The sequence below is a fragment of the Canis lupus genome, chromosome 1 (genome assembly GCF_048164855.1).
Source record: "Canis lupus baileyi chromosome 1, mCanLup2.hap1, whole genome shotgun sequence".
Classification (NCBI taxonomy): Eukaryota; Metazoa; Chordata; class Mammalia; order Carnivora; family Canidae; genus Canis; species Canis lupus.
Genome location: NC_132838.1, coordinates 97737312 through 97754213, shown reverse-complemented (window position 1 = coordinate 97754213; position 16902 = coordinate 97737312). Strand labels below are relative to the sequence as shown.

Sequence of the window (16902 nt, the reverse complement as noted above, 5' to 3'; positions counted from 1 at the left end):
GACCATGGAGAAAGGGGCAGGGTGTGAGCCCCATGACCGGACAGGAGCTGGTCTTGGCCTCTGCCCCTCCAAGGCATGAGGCTAGAACTCTGGGTGGGAGGGACTGTGGGGCTGCTTTTGAATTTCTGCCCCTTGGCCACTTCCCAGCTCTGACCTCAGGAACCTCTGTGCCTCTCTGAGTGTTACTGCCCATTTCTGAAAGAACGTGACCTCACACACAGTCCCCGGGGGCTCGGAGGGAACCAGAGCACAAGTGACCATGGCTCTGGAGCTGGGGTGGCTGTCGGTGGCCCTTCAGTGACTGCAGGAGCTGGAGGCCCCTTTGCTCTTCAACAAACCATTGAACCCAAGAGGCTCTTACAACAGCCTAGTTATAGGATTCCAGCTTTCTGTGACCCCATAACAACTTGTTCTATTAGGAGCTTCCTCTGACACCCACGCACACACCTAAGCGCATATGTGTGCACGCAACACCCAGGACCCATGCATGCACACCTCCCACACGTGTGTGCACAATACATATAACACACACAGTACATGTGTGCACAAGTACACACACAATGCACACACTCAGGTGCACACGTGTTTCCATGGTCATCTGTTGTGAGGCTCAACCTCTGTCTTGCTAGACTCCCCAGCTGTTAGCTAGGTCAGCTGCACACAGTCCCCAGTGCTCGCCATCCTTTCTCTTGCTTCTGCTTCTTCCCATGGAGGCTGACCTCTGTCCCATAGAAATGCAAGGAGACCGTCCCGTGTCAAAGCTGAAGGGTCCCAAAGGCCTGCCTTTTCCCACAGGGTAGCTATTAAACAAAGCTCCTCCCCTTACAGGCAGTCTCTGTCCCTTAAATAATAAAGCACTTGCTTTATTATTTTTTTTTCAGGGCTTCAAATTACTCCAAATAAACAGCTAGTACAGAAAAAGTAATGACCAGAACGCTTGGTTTCCACTAAACGATTATATTATGGGAACATTGCGCCTTCTGGAATACGAGGTAAGATGATGGATGGACAGCCGGTGAACAGTATGTTCTGTTCCCAGCTGCAGGTTGGTGGCTTTCATTCTCGTGCTCACTCTTGCACAGGTTAGCAATTAGTGAAGGAGAACTTGAGCTCTCCGGGCTCTCGGGGAGCCTGTCTTATTTGCCCTGGACCAGCATCTGGTGCCAAGAGCAGATTCCAGAGCCTGCGAGGCCTGGCTGACAAGCCCTGGCCTCAGCAAGACCTCACTGCCCTAGCAGAGCTGCAGAGAGCAGGGGCAGCTCTGCAGGGCGGCTGGGCAGGGCTGGAGACCTCTGTAGCTGGTGGTCTGCTCCACCTGGGCCCCTGGGAGCACCTGCTGGAAGGCAGATCTCTGGCACGAGCACCTCCACTCCCCGCGCCTGCCTGGGGCCCACCCAGCAACGGATCCCAGTCCCAGCCTCTCCCTGCTCCTCTTCCATCTGAGAAGCCCACTCAGACACCTGTCGTGGGGTCACTGCAGACATTGACCAGCGGAGGTGTGAAGGGCAGTACAGTGGCCCAGCCCAGGAACGGCTGGCTCCGTCTCCCCACCTGGAATGGGGGCGATGCTGATCTTCTAGGATGCGTGGGACTGGCAGCTGCCCTTCCTCAAAAGGACCCCTGCCCTCTGGGGGTTGTGCTGTGTGGCCGTTAGTCTGACACCCCCAAGAAGGCTCACCCTGGCCTGCCTTTCCTATCTGTGCCTTCTGACCATACGGGGTCTGCTTTTCGGGGGGTTGGGGCTCTGGGAAGCTGCTCTGTGCATGTCCGTGTCTTATCATCCAGGGCACCGAGCATTTCTTCACATGCCTCCCAAAGCTGCCGTGTCATCATCAGCCAGAGGGGGACCAAAATGAGTATTTGCGTCCATATTTGTTTTGTTGAAATGTGAAAAGGCCACTCCTGTGGCCCTGATGGACTCTTCCCACTGGAAGGACAGCTGGCTGTGCAGCGGGCCGGCTGGGCCTGGTGGCCTCACACTGCTCCAGAAGCTCCTGGTGTCCCCGGGCCTCACACCCTTCGCTCCTCGGTGAGCAAAGCACTTCTCATTGGAAGTGCTTCTGATGGGGTGCGCCTCACTGTGACCCCAGAGCGTGCCACGCCCCTCGGCCCTCCTGGGAACGCAAGGCCGCAGAGGCGCCCCAGTGTCCTGCTGATGGAGGACTCCAGCATCCCCGGGGAGATGCCTGGGGCACCTGCCCTTCAGAGCTGGGCCAGGAATTGTTGATAAGACCTAGTAAATCCTGTGAGTCGTGTGCTGCAAGAGGACGGCTCAGATGTCGTTGGGAGGCAAGAAGCCAGCCGAGAGGGGGGGATGAGAGCCGAGCCAGCCTCACTGGGTGACTCGGGGCCGCCGGCCTGTGGCCTGGGGCTGGGCGGCCTCGGGGTGCTGCAGGTGTAGCTCTCCGCGGGCAGGACCTCCTGCACTGGTTTATTTTCATCTTTGTGTCGAGTTCCCCTTTGTTACTCTGGCCTCCCTGAGACACAGTGTGCGGTGCTCCCTGCTTTCGCTCTTGGCACTTACGATGCACACCTGCCCGCATTTCCCATCCTTCTGGCAGGGGGCCGGGCACCAAGCGAAGGGTGACAGGCTGTGGCAGGACCTGTGGGCCGAGCTGAGGAAACGAGGGACGAGCCCACCGCCATCAGGGACTCCGTGGGGACTCCACAGTGACTCGCCCCAGGCCCGGCCGCTGTGCCTGGTCTGGGGGTGCATGCACACCATCCACGCGCTGCAGGCCACGGGGCAGGGAAGGCCTGGGAGCACCCCTCCCCCGGCGACCAGGGAAGTGGCTGCCCACGTAAGAGGCACTGGGCGCCCCATGGGCCAGCTGGTCGGCGGCCAGGCGGCACTGAGCACCCTTTGTTTCTTGCTGCAATGACTTCCCTCTTTGGGTCAATTATGCAGCCTAATAGCTGTTATTACGTCTGAACAAAGTGTGCCGCAGCAGCCTGTGGCGGTCCCAAGGGCAGCTCACCCTTGTCCCAGCGTCCTGCCACACTCCAAGACCGGGCACCGGCTGCTACTTGGCTGGCCCTCCACGGGCCACCTCCCCCAGGATAGCCGGTACAGACTTTAGGGGGAGCCCAAGGAGGGCTGTCGAAGAGGGGACGGCGTGGACAGGCGCCCCGTGGACCTCAGCCTGTTTCCTGGAGGTTCTGGTCTGGATGCATCTGCAGGCCAGCCATGTGCTTTTAGAGTTGCCAGATTAAAGTCTCGGCAAGGTGAGCTGGCGTTTTGCTTAGCCTCTCATGGAACGTTCTAGAAGGAATGGAAGAGGCCCCACTGGTCTCGCTGCAGCTTCCGTTGGCATTTGTTTTCTCTCAAGGATGACTCAGACTTCTTTCCTGGGAATCCCTCTGCCAGATGCAGAGGTGGTACCGTCCCTGTGCACACGAGCCAGGAGCTCCCCTTCCAGGTCAGGGACTGGGCTGGGCAGTGTGGAGCTCTGAGGTCGGTCAGCCCAGCTCCTGCCCTCGGGGAGTCAAGGGTCTGACTTGTCCACCAGTAGCTCTGGTCCAGGGTGGAGGGCCTGGCCTCGGGGTCGCCAGTCATAGCAGAGGGATGTGGATGCTGTGGTCAGTGGTCGCCTCCACCAGGCCTCCGGGTGAGCGGTGATGCACCTGTTGCAATGGACGGGGACATAGTTCCTTCATCATCACAACCTTGGTCATTGCTGCCAAGAAGGCCAAGTGGCCATGACAGCAGCCAGGGCTGCCGATAGGGAAGCCCGTGGTTCCCTAGGTGTGGAAGCTGGGGTGAGGAGGACAGTGAGGTGGGGCCCTCCACCCTTGGTCCCGGGGTTGACTGGGGAGCTCTAAGCACCAGGGATTCTATGTGGGTCTCTGCCTTCTTTGTGTGTTTCCCAGTTTTTGCAACAGGGCATCCACCATTGGGTGATAAATTGACTTTTTATAGGGTTGTTGATGATGATTGTGGTTTCAGCTTAAAGCAAAACGTTAGCTTTTCCGTCCAATCCCCTCTCTTATTGCTGGGGTTCTATCCCCCGATAGGCAGAGCAAGGCTTTCTGCTGGCAAGTACCTGTGAAGCGTGCACTGTGGCCCTCGTTGGGCGCCAGGACCCGAGCTCAGTTCAGAGCGAGGGGGAGGGGAGGCCCTAGACCAAGGCAGAAGTGGGTCCTGGGTGGGGACTGCAGAGGGGTGAAGGGCCCTGGGAGGAGGTGTAGACACTACCCCTTCCAGGAAGCAGTGTGGACAGGCCAGTCGCATCAGGGGTGTTCTGGAAAGTTCCTGAGGGCTGGCAGCATGAAGCAGGGCTGAGAGCTGCCGGAGGCCCCCCGGAACTCTGCCCTGCTGGATCCCTGGGATCTGCTGGCTTGCAGACGCAGGCTCTCATGGGGCAGGTGGGCCTGGGGCCTGAGCCTGCCTCTCCAGCCCGTGCCGCGGAGCAGAGAGCAAGCCTGGCATGGTCCCTATGGGTTCCCAGCCCTCTAGATGCATGTCTGTTTCCTCTAAAGCTCACTTTGGCATTCCTGATGGACCTTCCTTATCCATGGGCTAGTCAAGGGGGCCCCAAACTAGCCAATGTGAATGAGGCAGCGGGGTGCCCGCAGGTGGGGATTCCTCTGGGCTGCTTGTGTTCCAAGTGCCCTGGGCCACCTCCTGGCATGCCAAGGGACCTATGGAGTCACCAGGGTCCTCAGTTGCTGTGATGCTCTGCCCCTGCCACCCTGTGCTTCGTATGGCCAAGCCGGGGCTGTGGTCTCCCTGTGAGCGGCCCTGCTTTGCTGATGGCTACACAGAGCTGTGCCCTCCTCTGGGGCCGAGCGGTCGGCAGAGGTGCATCCCTTGGTGGTAGAGGCAGGACCCAATCCTGGGGCAGTGTTCCCAGCCATACCTGTGCTTGGCCTTGTGCCCGTCTGTCTGGCAATGATGGAGTTGCTGGGCCAGACCTGGAAGTCCCCTCCACTCCATCAAGTGGCCTCCAGCCTGGAGCAGTGTGTCCCTAGCAGTGTGTCTGCTCATAGGCCCTCTGCCCCTGAAGCATCTACATGGCTCCTAGAAGGGCAGGGCCATCCCAACTCCCCCGTCCTTGGCAGATGCCGGGTCCCCCAGGGGACATTTGGCAAGTGTCGGCTGAAAGCCCCACTCTGTCCCTGGCCTCAGAGCACTGAGTCCACGTCCCGTAGCTTAAGGGGACCCGAGACAGGAGCCAGGGACCCCGGAGGCCCCACTTGCCCAAGGTCACCTCATTCTGCACCCCTTACACCCTCCATTTGCTGCATTTCCTCAAGGCTCTGTCTCCGCAGGGATTCCTGGGGAGGGGCGGGCAGGGCTGGGGGCTCACAGTCCACTCAGGACTCTGGGGAAGGCTGATCGAGGCTGCCGCTGCCAGAGGCAATGTTCCAGGGAGTTCACGTTCCTTCCAGAAGTCAGGGAACGCTCCGTGCTCACACGTGTGTGGAAATGCCCGTGGGGACAGGCCATGACCCAGGACCCAACAGAAGCGCTCTGAGAGGTGGGGAGTGCGTCCTTGTGACACAGCTCCGGGTTGGGGTCTGAGGAGCCGGCATGATGTCAGACTGACAGGGGGACAGAGAGAACTGTGTGTGACAAGGTCAAGTTCCAATCTCAGGATCCTGAAAGGGAAACTGCTCTCCTTCCATCGCCTCATGGAGTGGACAGGAAGTCCCATGGGCACCCAGACACTGTTGGACCTGGACTTTGGGGACATTGGGGGTAGTGGGGAGTGGCCGGGCATTGCTGTGATGCGATCCCCCCCCCCCATCGTGTTTTGCACGTCTACTATGTGCCAGGTGCTGTGCTAGTGGTCACAAACGTGTTGGGTGTGGGTCCCGCCCTTGGACTAACCAAATCGCATCCCAGTCAGGTAGGTGGTCACAGAAGTCAGCAGTAACTACAGTGTGAGGAGTCACTGAGTGCAGGAACCCATGTGCTGACAGCTGTAGGGATCTAGGTGATGTGTGCATATGGACTTAGCCCAGACAGAAGGAACAGCATGTGCAAAGGCCCTGTGATCAGTGGGGTGGAAAGTGGGGTGGGGGTCTCTGTGGTCCCTTTTGGCTGAGAAGGGGGTGGAAGTGACATTACATGAGCACCTTCAGGTCCAGCCACTGGGTGGGGGGGTGGGAATCCTTGAGTTCTGGGCCAGCGACCCAGGAGAAATGAGTCAGGTGTTCCAGGAGAGCTGCAGGTGCACTCAGGCCACTATCTCTGGGCTGTGCCTGTGCACTGGGAGCGGGGAGGAGCCAGCTCTGCTGCAGGCCCTGCCCCCTCAGGCCTCACAGGCCCTCAGGTCCCACCCCTCAGCCCCTGCCCCAGGCCCCTCCCGTCAGGACCCATCCCCAGGACCCACCCACCCCCAGGCTGCTGGAGGAGGCCTGTGGCCAGGTACCTGTCCCCTACTGCCATAGCTTCCCAGCCCTGCAGCCTCAGGGTCGCCTCTCTTCCTGCGCTGGCCTGGAGCACTTCTTGATCTGCCCTGAGCAACTGGGCCAGGGGGTGTGCGTCCTAGAGTTGTAAGTTGTGGCAGAGGTTTGTGGCCTATGGGGTGGTGTGGGGTTCTGAGGGGAATGGGATATGGGTCCAGGGGAGTGTGGGGTTCTGGAGATGTAGGTTCTGGGGGGTTTAGGCTCTAGAGGGTCAGGCCTGGTGGTGTGAGTCCTGCAGGTACAGGTCCTGGGGGGTGTAGGGCCTGAAGGGCTGTGGGGTCCTGGGGGTGTGGGTCCAGAATATGAATTTGGGGGGCTGTGATCCTGTGGCTGGGCACCAGGACTCTGATATTAGGGAATACTCGAGGTCTCTCAGTCACCCTGCTCACCAGCAGGTGAATTCACTAACCTTGCTCTCTCATGTCTGTGATCGAGATGTGTCAGGTTGTTCTAGGATCGGCATAGCCGAGCCGGTGGTGTCTCTCACACAGATCTGGCTGGAGTGAGCTGCGTCCATATGGACGTCTGTTCTGCTCCTCTTCTCCTGCCCCCTTCCTCCCATCTAGGCTGTCCTGGGGTCCCCGGGGCCAGGTGCGGGACCCCGATGCCCATGTGTCAAGCTACTTGGGCCAGCGCATGGACTCCCACAGATGCCCAGAAAGATCTCCAAGACCATCCCTCGGAGCAGAATGTTCCCAGGCATAGCTTGTCCCTTTCAGGCCATTTCTTTCTGGAAAACACGGAAATGTGCCAGAAATAAGAGAGGCATCCCTGAGAATCTTTAGACCCAGATGGACGCATTCCCAGAGCACGATTCCCACTGCTGATAATTAGGACTAGGGACGAGGAGAACCCAACACCCACCGTGGGCGCCCCAACAGAGTCTGCTTCCAGAATCAGGGCGGTGCAGGCCGGGTGTGGGGCCAGCTGGCTTCCCCACTGTTGACTGTTTTTCCATTCCCAAGCAACACCCCCCCACACCCCCTCCACAGCCTCTGCTGCGCTTCTGAGGCTGTAGCTCCACCTCTGTCTGCCTCCCTCCGGCTCCCGATTCTGCAGAAACCACGGACCGACCGTCTAGGAAATATAGACGTCTCCTTCCAGAAGGACATCCTTTATAGTCTGAATTCTAAAGACGATCGCCCCCCATCTGGCAGGAGCCCAGTGCCCATCAGGGGCGGCTAGTACTGAATCTCATCGTTGAACCCCTCCTTTCTTTGTTGCAGGAGCACAACTCTTCAAAGCCAGCACGGAGACGACAGGAATTCTTTCCACGTTGGCGAAGGAGAACACGCCCTCTCGCACGTGTGCTCTCCTCTGTTGGTGGCATCCACACTGGGGCTGCCAGGACAAGCGTGTGACATCAGGAAGAGCTTCCGGTCCCACCCACAGCCTCGGGGAGGGACGAGGGGCTGGCGTTGGATCAGTCGCCAATGGCCCGTGGTTTATCAACGTGCCCAGGGAATGAAGCCTCCATAAAACCCCCAAAGGACGGGGTTCAGAGAGCTCTGGGTTGGTGAACCACAATGTGTCCACATGCCACCATGCCAAGGGGACCTTGCCCTGTGTATCTCTTCATCTGGCTGTTGATTCGTATTCTTTAACGTCCTCTATAATACACCAGTAATCCAGCAGGTAGACACTGAGCTCTGTGAGCCGAGCGAGCGAGTGAATGGAACCCCCGGAGCGGGTGGGGGAGCTGTGATCTGCAGCCCGTGGGCCAGGAGCAGGGGTGAGTCCCTGCACCTGCAGCTGGAGGGTGAAGGGAAGGGGGTGGGCGCAGCCTGTGGGGCGCAGCCTCTACTCTCTGGGGACTGTCTCTGTCTTCCAGTGGACGGTGTCAGAACTGAGCTCAAGTGTAGGACGCTGGTCAGCATCTGCTGGGAATCGGAGAAGCACTTGGTGTAGGACGAGCCACGGAGAGGGTTCCAGGTGGACGGACAGACTCCACGGTCGGGCTGGGCAGCGGCTGGAATCACTGGCGTGAGGACGGCGTGAAGTGGTGTCTTGGTGACTCCCTTTCTAGTGCGGGGCAGTTTCGAGGCCGTGGATGCTTGTTTCGCTGATCTGTGTATTCAGCGTGTGCACCGGCCTCCTGGGGCGCCCAGGAGAAGCTCTAACTCGCTGGTTCCTGACTCCAGTCTACAGAGGTGGCTGCTTGGTGGCAGCATCCTGGCACCATCAGGAAAAGGTCTCTGAGGTCCTGGCAAATGCCGGCTGTTCTGAAGATGCTGCTCTGGGTCAGTCTGGCGGACGGGGAGCCTCTCCCAGCGCACGGGATCCCTGGGACAGTGCTGCTGTGGTCCACTAGGACCCGGCTGCTCTCCTGACTTAGCCTGAGAGGACCAACCGCCCAGGCCCTGCATTGGCAGGGAGGAGGAGCGTGTGCCGCCGCCCCCCCCCCCCCCCCCCCCCCGCCACGTTCTCAGGCCTCCCAGTGAGCGTCCTGTTCGGCAGCTCCGAGTGTCTCCTGGGTGGGTCTCCGGGATCTGGGGAATGAGCCACGGGCGCCAGGTCATGGGGAAGAGGAGTGAGTGGCTCCTTCTGGATGCTGATGGTGCTGCTGGGTCACCAGGTGATGCCAGGCCAGGTGTGGGCAGTGTCAGCACCCTTGCCACGGGTGTGATGGGCCACAGACGTGATGGGCCGCGGGCAGGGTCCCTTGGAGCCCCCTCCCCCCCTGCATATCTATAGATGTTAACAGCTTTGTAGGCGTGGGGAACGTTCACCCCAATTGGATGAGAAAGAATTGCAAAAATCACGGCCCTGGGGGAGGGTCTCCCTGGCAGGGCTGGACCCCCTCTATGTGCTCCTGACCTTTTCAGGGAGGTTCTGCTAAGACCCTGTAGGTGTGACTGAGCTAGAGGAATGAGAGTCGTTTCCTCTGAGCTGCCATGGGCCACCCCTCATCCGTGAGCACACACCCAGCAGGCACAGCCAGCAGCCCCGGGTCTTGCCCTGGCCAGCCCCCTGGTCCACGCCTCCCCCACCCAGAGTCAGGGGGGCACAGTCCATGCACTAGAATCTTGCAGTGCAGGAGAGGGGCAGCTGGGGTGAGGGCAGCAGATGTCCTGGGGAAGCCTGACCCCCCTGGATGTGTCCCCAGCACGCCTTCCTCCTGCCCTCCGAAGGCACCGAAGTGTCTGGGAATGCATCTGGCTGGTTCTCCGACTTGAGGCCTCAGACACCCCAGTCTCGGTCCTCGGGGGTGTGAGCCCTGGCTTGTAACGGGACAGCACGACAGCAGCGGCAGGACGAGCCCAAGCTTGGGAAGGGGCGCAGAGTTTCAGAGGCCCCCGCTTGCTGGGGGCCGGGGTTGCAGAGCAAGGCTGCTCTGGTTTGCTGACATCCACGGCTGCATGTATTTATTAGTAGCTCGTAGAAAGAGAAATCTTTCTGTTTTACAAGAAAATGGGATGTTTTCTGCTAGAGCCTTTCGGGACTGGCAAGAAGAATGCTGGCGAACGTTGAGAGACTTTAGTCCATGTGGATTCCACGCGGTGTTTGATTAAAGGCAGCTTTTGTAAACTTCTGTCTCCAGAAGGGCAGGGGCCTGGCTGGCGGGGCTCTGGCTCTTATCAGAGATCAATAGTGGGAATGCCTGGGGACACCTGGCTTGGAGGGCAGCACACAGCTGTACCCCTAGGTCTCATCCTGGGGATGCCCTGCTCTGGGGAGGGGTTTCCGGAGTGCTTGAGGGAGCAACACCCACCTGTAGGAGGGCGTGGGGGGCTGCAGGGCTGGCCCAAGGTGGGGTGGAGACGACGCAGGCCCACTTGGGCTGACCATGCTGGGCACAAGAGGCAGGCCGGCTGAGGGGACAGGGTGGCTCGCTTCAGGGCTGGGTGCGGAGCACGGTGAAGCCCACCATGAGGTGGGATCCCTGGCCTGCACCTCCCGGGCACCCATCTGCAGCCCTGTTGACCCCCTGGGGCCCGTGACAGTATTTAGGCCTGGTGACAGCAGATTGCATTCCATGGCAGCTGGGTGCTGGAGGGTCTCCTGGCCCCCTGGGGCCCATGACAGTGTCTAGGCCTGGTGACAGCCGCCTGCACTCCACAGCAGCTGGGTGCTGGAGGGTCTCCTGGCGCCCTGGGTCCCGTGACAGTGTCTAGGCCTGGTGACAGCAGCCTGCACTCCACGGCAGCTGGGTGCTGGAGGGTGTCCCAGCCCCTTCCTGGAGCCCTGCACTGTGGTGTCTCTGCGCCCCCAGAGCTCCCAATGGGACGAGCTCCACTGCCTGTGTGTGGTTTGCTGGGCAACACGCTCCTCACTGGCTCTCATCCTCCCTGCCACCCCGTCCCTCCCTGCCACCCCATCACTCCCTGCCACCCTGTCCCCTGCCCGCAGGTGACCTGCATTGGGTGCCCTCTCCAGGGCACTTCTAGAGGACCTGCAGAGAGGTGCCCTGAGGACCACGACCGGTGTTTCCAGGCCTGAACAAAGCCCACCCGGTGAGGAGGCGTGTCCAGACGCCCAGTCCAGCCCAGCAGAGTGTGGCCCCTGTAGACCTCACCCATCAGTGTGGAAGCCCCCCAGATAGCCTGAGCATCTCCAGGCAGATCTCATGGGAGCCCCCGCCCGACCAGGTGAGGGGGTCTTGGAGGGTCTCCTTCTCTGCAGCAGCCGCCTCACGGGCATGGCTGGAGGAGGGACCCTTTGGGGTGACACACGGCCACCCCTGTCTCATCTGCGGGAGTCTTTGTCCTCGGGCTGGGGTGGAGTCCCTGCCAGCTGGAGGGTGTGGGAGGCCAGGGGGCTCTTTGGACAATCAGCTCCAGGGTTGCTTGGGTTGAACTGTGTCCCCTTGCCCGCAGAAAGATCGAGGACATTGAGGCCATAGCTTCTGATGCTCGTGGCTGTAACCTTGGAAATAGAGTCTTCGCAGAGGTGATCAGGATAAGGCGAGGGCATCAGGGGGGCTGTGTCCAATATGACCTGAGTCCTTGTCAGAAAAGATGCCAAGAGGACAGCTTCTGGGGAGAGAGGCGGAGGTGGGGGCTGTGCATCCAGAAGCCAGGGAGGGCCAGGGAGAAGCCGGAGACACAAGGAGGGATCCCACCCCGAATCCTGCAGGGAGTGAGGTGCTGCCGATGCCTCGATCCCTGGCGTGTGGCCTCCAGGACCAGGAGACAGCAAACGTCTGTTGTTCAGTCCTGTTTTGTGGTGCTTTGTTACGGCTGTCCCCAAACTGAGACTCGGTGCTAGGCTGTGCCTTCATGCCGGGGCTGGGGGTCCACGGGTGTCACGGCCACCGCGTCAGTGACTCTCTTCCGACCTCAGAGGTCCCGGATATAGGTCGACACACCTGCTGAGCTTCAGTGAACCCAGCGTGGCCATGTGCATCCCTCACCACCCAGCCTGTGGAGCGTCATCATACCCATCTTGCAGAGGGGGGAGCTGAGGCCCAGGGAGGACTCAGTCCTGGGTTCAGAGCACTGCCCGCCCGGTGGGAGGCGGGCAAGTAGCCACGAGACTCCAGGTTTTTTGCTGGCATTTCATGGCCACTGGACAGGCTTCCAAACTGGAAACCCAGAGGGGCACAAGGTGTCGGGCTAACAAGGGAGCGTCTCACGGTGGAGGAGTGACCACATCCAGAGTAATGGCTGTCTCTTTGGCTTCGTGTCTGGAGTCAGCTGGGTCACCCTGACCGGGTGGCCTGTGCCCTGGGATTCCATCGGCTCGCCTGTAAAACGGGTATGATGAGGAGCAGCCCCAGCAAGTAACTGATGAAGGACTGGGGTGGCCTCGTGAGCCTGGTTTTCCCGGAAGGCCCAGCATCTGCACCTGTGCTTTCTGTTTGCCACACTCATGGGCAGGGCGACTGTGAGTGCTGCCAGCTGTGCTTGGTGGCCCCTCTATACACTGAGCCCCCCGAGGTGACAGCCGGTGGTGGTCGGAACCTCGAGGCTTCAGGGGAGCTGGGGCCCACAGGACCTCAAGTGTCAGCCCCTCCTGCCCACCCAGCCTGCGGGGGTGGGGGTGGCACCCCCTACCTCCTATTCCTGTGCTGAGCTCACACTTGGTGACAGGTGTGTCAGGAGGAGGAGGTGCCCATGGGACCCTGATCGCCTGGGGACTCTAGTAAATGCTGTTTCATGAAGGCAGGGGTGAGCACGGGTGGATGTGGAGGTGCCAACGACCCTCCTGCCTCCCGTCCTCACGGCCAAGTCCCCCTGGGCAGAGAGACCTGCTGACTCCTCCTGCTTTTCTGCCCTCCTCGTTTGCGCTGTGGATGTGGTGACAGCTAAATGCTACCATGTCCAGGTTTTGGGATCCTGCTCTCTGCTCGTCAAGGTAAGGGCGCATGGCGATGGTATTCCACATTTCCAGGAAGAAAAAGTGGGTCAAATCATGAGGTAAAATGTACCAGCAGCAAAATGATGACTCTATTTTCATCTATCTAATCTATCATCTATGTATCAATCACCTATCTCTATCAATAATCTATCATCTATCTTTATCAATCTTTTATCTCTCATCTCTATCAATTATCTTGTATCTATCTATATCTATCCATCTATCTATCCTATCATCTATATATCAATCACCTATCTCTATCAATTATCTATCATCTATCAATCAACTATCATCTCTATCAATTATCTATCATGTATCTATCTCTATTATCTATCATCTATCTATCTATCTATCTATCTATCTATCTATCTCTCTATCAGTCATCTATCACCTCTCTCTCTCTCTCTCTCTCTCTCTCATTTATCCGTTGCTTGTCTCTATATCTACGGAAAAAATGTGCAACTGTTTGGCCAGCCCACGTGGAGCAAAGACAGAGCCTAAAGCTGAGCAGAACGTTTGATGGGCTTCGAACTCAGGAGCAAAGTGTCCTTGGAACACATGCTTACGTGTGGTGGAGTGTTCTTGGGCACGTTTTGGGAATCATTGTCACCGCTGCTGCCTGGCAGGCCCCACGGTGGAAGCCAGGCCACTGGCTTGTCAGCCACTTCCCCAGGGAGCAGCAAGCGTTCCAGCACCGTGTTTACTCTGGAAGCCGTAAAGGAGCCAGATCCTGCCTCCATCTGCCCCGGGGCCAGGCCCTCTGCCGTCCCGTCTGTCCCCTGGTCTGTCCCGAGGGGAGGCGTCGGTCCGTTCGCACCAGCTCCCTCGTCCGTCCCCTGCCCAGAGGGGACCGCTTCCTTCCCTACTGGCTATGGGGGAAGGCGGTGATGGGCTCACGTGCTGTGGAGGCCGAGAAGGCCCCCGGCGGCCAGCTGTGAGCAGGAGACGTGGGAGAGCCAGTGCTGTCGTCCAGTGTGAGGCCGAAGGACTGAGAAGCGGCAGCTGCCCTGTCTGGGGGCTGGAGAGGCTGGAGTCCCAGCTCTCGACGAGAGTGCAAATTTGCCCTTCTCTTGCCGCTGACTGGGGGCTGCCCATCCCCACTGGTGAGGGTGGGGCTCTTCATTCAGTTTCTGAATTATTTCAGTTTTTGACACAAAGTGAACCATCATCAGGAAACCCTGAGCGGGGCCCTGTCAGGTCAGCCACGCGTGGAGAAGCACGGCTCCACTGGGAGCGCCTTCCTGCAGCCTTCTGCCCCCAGCACGCTTCCGCGCTGACTCCAGGGGCTTTCGGGCTGCCATCACGCCGGCCATTGCCTCCCCACACGCCACCCTTGGAAGTCATGCTCTCCCGCTTTGTTCTCTCGATGTAGGACTCTCCTTCCCAGGGAGCCTGCTTTCCAAGCAGCCCTGGTGCCAGCAGCTGCAGGCTTTTTTTAGGGATGAGCTGACGTCTTACCGAGTGTTCTCAGTTGGCCTGGCCCCCCACTGCAGGTCACCCGGAGGAAGCCATGTGATGGGAAACAGAAAACAGAGCGGCTCCTCAGCCCCGAGCTCCTGACATTCCCTCCGGCTGCCTGGGCCTCCCTCAAGCTCCATTCCAGGAGCAGCTGTGGGCTGGGGTCCACCTGTTCTTCCTCCTCTGAGACTTACCTGTGGTCCTCCCTCTTGACCCATCCTGGCTCCTGCTCCCAGGGACCCCTGCTCTTTGAGGCCCCCCTGCCCCCTGAGGCCCCTCCTGCTCCCCCAGTCTCCTCCTGCCCTCTGAGATCCCCCTCCCCCACCCCCGTCCCCTCCTGCCTGGCCATCCCCACCCCGGGGGGTGTGGGGGAGCAGAGAGGCATCTGCCCACCTTCCCACTCATGGCACGAACCCCGCTGCGCGGCCGCTGCCCGCTGCCTTCCCTGGCCCTACACCCGGCGGCCCCATCCTAGCATTTCCTAGCATCCTAGCCCAGTGGAGTGGGAGCTGGAGAGAGAGAGCTTGGGCTGAGGGCGGTCACCCCGCGGTCTTCGCAGACCTCAGAGAGGCTGCACGGAATCCTTGTGGCCTGGAGCACGTCCCCGCCGGGGCAGGGCCAGGGGTCTCTGGCCACCGCGTTCCCGGAGTCCTGAGTCCACTGTTCACCACCCCTGGAGGCCTGTGGTCAGAGACCTACTTGCAGCAAGATTTCTCCCTCTTGACTCCAGGTGGGCCCAGCAAGGGCAGGGCCTGAGGTGCGAGAGCGCAGAGGTCAGGAGCCCGTGTCCCTAGGCAGGAAGGCCTGGGGCCCCAGTGCCGGTTGCTCAGACGTTGAAAACAGACTTCCCTTCAACCTGCCACCATCTTGCAGCCTCGGCAGGAAAGCCTCCAAAGCCAAGCATCTGCGTCCCTTTTAAGACACCCAGCGTTATGCTGCAGGCCCAGGGAGGGAGGGTGTGGGCTGGGTCCTGGAAGAGGAGGGGTCGGGAGCAGCCCCTCCCTCGGGTGGAGAGCTTAGTAGCAGGATGCCCTGTCCCCATCCCTCCCTGTCCTGGCTGTGGGAGCCCAGCTGGGTGATGTCACTGCCCCCAGTGAAGCTCTGGGAGCAGGATTTGCACATGAGGCCAGGGCAGATTGCATTTTCCAAAGAAATCACACCAGCATCCATCTGCACCCCACACTCTTGTCTTGCAGTGTGACTGGTGTTCTTCCCCGAGAGGCAGGGGTCCCTGCTTGCCACCCCCTTGCCACCCCTAGCTGCCTGTCATGGGACCCCGAGCCAGAGACGCTCTCCTGCAGCTCCTGTCCCCCAGAAACCAGGACAGACCTCAGCGACGGCTGTTGTTTGCAGCCCGTGTGCTCTGAGGTCTGTTGCTTAGTCGTCGCACGGGAACAGGTGCGCGGCACTCGGGAAGGCAGGCGCGCGTCCCCAGACCTCAGAGAGCCAGCGGATGGGCCTTCCAAGCTGCGAGAAGCACCTTCCAGAAATGTGTGCCATAGGCCTCGTGTTATGAGTAAAATATCTGCTGCTTCCCCTGACCGTTTGGGTATCGATTTCCACGGGTTAGGGAATCGGCTCTTTGGCCTCCCATAAACCCGAAAGCAGGTGCCACAGCACATCCTTCCTGGGCCGCCTCACCGGTGCTCCGTATTTACAGGCACCTGGGCTCTCGTTGGTGCCTTTATCCAAACAGAAAGCCCTGGAAATAACGAGAAAAGGGCTGGGGATCTGCTTATTTGCCCAGACATCTGGAAAACAATTTTAAATATTTATGTGAGATCTGCAGGCATTACACGTTTGCTGTGGGGAGCTTCCGTGGCTGCGTGGTGCAGTAGAGGAGGAAAAAAAAAAGACATTCTCTGTAGAGAAAGCAAGCATTTTGTATTCCTGCTTGAAACGTTGGTTGCCCTGTTCTTCTTAAATGTATCTGAAAAAAATAAATTGGACTCGCAAAGGGAAGTTGTCCGGGAAAAGCAAGTTGTTGACAGGGAAGGATGCCTGCGGGCTTGGCCTCTAATGGGAGAGGGTCAGGATCACCTGCTGTGGACGCCGTCGCCTCAGGTCCCGCTGCGAGCAACTGTCAGGGTGGCGTGACCACTGTTGGCTGGTGGGGGCCGGGCAGGCTACGGCGACGGGGACGTGTGTGCTCACCCTTCCTGTCTCCCTCCGGGGACTGACCGGTCCGCTGCAAGTAGGCGCGACCTCCGTCTGCGTCTTGGTGCACCCTCTGCCAGCGGATGCGAGGGCCCGGAAGGTGCCTGCGGGGCGCACCCCCCTCCGCCTGCACTGGCCTGGGGTGCGGAAGCACAGTCCTTCCGGGAAGCCGCTAAGGCCTCTCGCCGGGCGTGTACACCTGGGGACACCTGGGGGACAGGTGCACGCCTAGGTTTTCCCTCCTTCGCGGGGTGTGGCGGGTGGTGTTGGCCGAACCAGTGAGAAGACGCAGGCCCGCCTTTCTCGGGGCAGCGAGTGGCTCTGTTTCCACAGATGCAGGAGCGGGAACAGGCTGGGCGCAGGGCCTGGGAGGGCGCGTGGGCAGCGCCAGGCTCTCGGCGTCGCCCCGGGAGGAAAGGCTCTCTTGGGAGGCCCGCGCCGTGGGACGGTGATCAGGCCCGGCCGTCTGCGGGTCCTGCGGGCTTGCGTTTCCCCAGGCCTGCTCCACGCAGTGGCCTGGCGGGCGGTGTGAGGAAGTGCCGTGTGATCCGAGCCCGTAGGTGACCGTGCTCT

At 59.9% G+C, this 16902-nt stretch overlaps 3 long non-coding RNA genes across 4 annotated transcripts; 2 read left to right on the top strand and 1 right to left on the bottom strand.

The window, feature by feature from the left end:
* Positions 1-834: 834 nt before the first annotated feature.
* Positions 835-5379, bottom strand: LOC140641450 (uncharacterized). The gene is made up of 2 exons (XR_012037963.1): positions 4860-5379; positions 835-3624 (listed from the first exon to the last, which is right to left on the bottom strand). It is a non-coding gene; the product is annotated as an uncharacterized lncRNA (long non-coding RNA).
* Positions 5380-6349: 970 nt separating this feature from the next.
* Positions 6350-8827, top strand: LOC140641451 (uncharacterized). Of its 2 annotated transcripts, none has more exons than XR_012037965.1 (3): positions 6350-6501; positions 7641-8049; positions 8246-8827. It is a non-coding gene; the product is annotated as an uncharacterized lncRNA (long non-coding RNA). The 2 variants fall into 2 exon arrangements; XR_012037964.1 differs by having other exon boundaries at positions 7641-8146.
* Positions 8828-13071: 4244 nt separating this feature from the next.
* LOC140641449 (uncharacterized) lies at positions 13072-16134 on the top strand. Its single transcript, XR_012037962.1, has 2 exons — positions 13072-14902; positions 15369-16134. It is a non-coding gene; the product is annotated as an uncharacterized lncRNA (long non-coding RNA).
* The last annotated feature ends 768 nt before the right edge of the window (positions 16135-16902 follow it).